Raw genomic sequence first — 2,547 nt, forward strand, 5'->3', positions numbered from 1 at the left:
CCCAAATATAGGAGATGTATTAAGGAAGAGAACCATATTGCAAGTTCAACAAGCACCACCACAACCAAAATGTTACAACTGAAGCTACCGAGCCTAAGTTGTGATCTAAACCTAGCCTCAAGTCCTCCAGACTGGCCCATCACCTGAACACGGAATATACATCTCAAACATCGTTCATGGAATCACAAGCCGATGATGCACAGCTAATACCGAGCGCTCATGTGCGCATACGAATGCGTGGAAGGAATTCAAAGGGTTATGTTTCAAGCTAAATCAATTCTGCATGATAGAATACAAGAAAGTGAAATTTTCCTAAGGTTTCGGCAGCCCCTTGAAGATAATTACAGACATCTCCTTACCGATCCGCAAGACTCTACTAAACCCGCCATGACTCGTGAGACCTATGTAACCTAGGATCTGATACCAACTTGTCACAACCCAAAATCTAACCATGGTCGTGATGGCGCATATCGTGTTATAATGCAAGCCTACTTCCCAAAATATTACTACTAAATCAATTATAAGAATTTAATAAAAACATTTCCAACATTTGAATTTTTCATAAACTAAATCAACTCTAAATATAATTATAGAAAATACGGAAACGAGCCCCAAATATCGGGGTGTCACTAAGTCATGAGAGTCTAAATCTATGAACTAAGAAATAAAACTGTCTAACTATCAATACAGTCCAAAAGAAGAAATAATAAAAGGAGTAACAAGAACCTACGGACGCTACCAACTACCTTGTAGGTTCCAACGATCGCCGCACTCTAACTCACCTAGATCTGCACATAAAGTGCAGGGTGTAGTATGAGTACAACCGACTCAGTAGTAACAGAAATAACTAAGGAACGGAGTAGTAGTTATGAGCTAAGTAGAACAATTCAATTATTTCTTTAACATAATTTAAAATAAACAGAAATAAATAGGTAAATTCCATCAACTCAATAAATGCTACAAAGGAATTAACGGGTAAAATGTAGCAACAGCAAAAGCAATGAATCCTCACAGCAATGTCACTCCATCACTCAGCACTCAGCTCTCGGCACACGCACTCAGCACTCAACACTCAATAGGTACATGCGCTCACTAGGGGTGTGTACAGACTCCGTAGGGGCTCCCAAAGACCAAGCGCTAAGCACAGACAACTCATGTTCTGCACGGACTAGTCACATGCCATAATATCAATCCCTGGATCTGCACGGTCAACTCACGTGTTATGCGGACAACTCACGCGCTATGGTATCAATACCTGGATCCGTACGGACAACTCACATGATGCATGGATAACTCACGTGCCGCAATCAAATACCTCATAACAGGTCCTCGGCCTCACTCAGTCATGTACCTCTCTAGCCTCACCATCATCAACAAATAAGGAAAATACAGCCCACGTCAAGTATCACATCATATCAGCAAAATAATAGGGACTGAGGTAAACATGTACAATAATATCTATGACTGGGTGCAAATAATGTGAGCATGAATAATACCTAAGCATGATCTCTAACATGAAGGCAAACAAGTTCAACAACAAATAAACACATAACCATAGAAAATAGCCATTAGGCCTCACAGCCTCATGGGACGGACCAAGTCTCAATCCCTCGCGGGGCACACCCACACGCCTGTCACCAAGTGTGGGTATCACTTCCAAACAATCACGTGATGTCAAATCTCCGGTTTATACCCTCAAAGCTAGAGTTAAAACTGTTACTTACCTTAACAGCGTAAAATCCTACTCTGGGATGCCCTCATCTCTGGACTCGGTCTCCAAAAGCTCCAAATCTAACCAAAATCAGAATACTACAATCAACATAGGCTAAAGAATCGAATTCCACAATAAAAACTACATAAATAGGCCAAAAATCCGAAATCGACCAAAACACGGCCCTCGGGTCCACGTCTCGAAACCAGTCAACAATGGCAGAATAATAATCCTCGTCCTCTCCTGAGTCTAACCATATAAAATTCATCAAAATCGGACTCCATTTGGTCCCTCAACTCCTAACTTAAAACTCTCAAAACTCAACCCCTGACTCCCTCAATTTCACCCTAAACCCCTACTAATTTCATGGCTAATCAGTGGAAAAACATCATAAACACGTATAAATAAACCCAAGCGACTTACCTCACCGATGTCTCGTGATTCTCCCTTGAAAAACACTGCCACAAAGCTAAAGACCGTTCAACAATGGTGGAAAAAGGGCAAAGATTCACGAAGTGCAACTTATATAGGTTCTACCCCAGGGATTCCGCACCTGCGGACCCCTTTTCGCATCTGCGGACTCGTATCTGCGGTCCCAGGTGCGCATCTGTGAAAGTCACTTAAACCCCAAGCTCCGCACCTCCGGCTCCCCCTTCGCACATGCGGGCTCGTAGGTGCGATCCTCTCTTCCGCACCTGCGGTCAATGCCAGGCCTCCATTTTCCGCATCTGCGACATGCCATCTGCACCTGCGATCATCGCACTTGCGGCTCCCCATCCGCAAGTGCGGCCACATCGGTAGCCTTACACCAGCAACTTCCAGCTGCATTTCCCAAC

Source organism: Nicotiana tomentosiformis, chromosome 9 (genome assembly GCF_000390325.3).
Source record: "Nicotiana tomentosiformis chromosome 9, ASM39032v3, whole genome shotgun sequence".
Classification (NCBI taxonomy): Eukaryota; Viridiplantae; Streptophyta; class Magnoliopsida; order Solanales; family Solanaceae; genus Nicotiana; species Nicotiana tomentosiformis.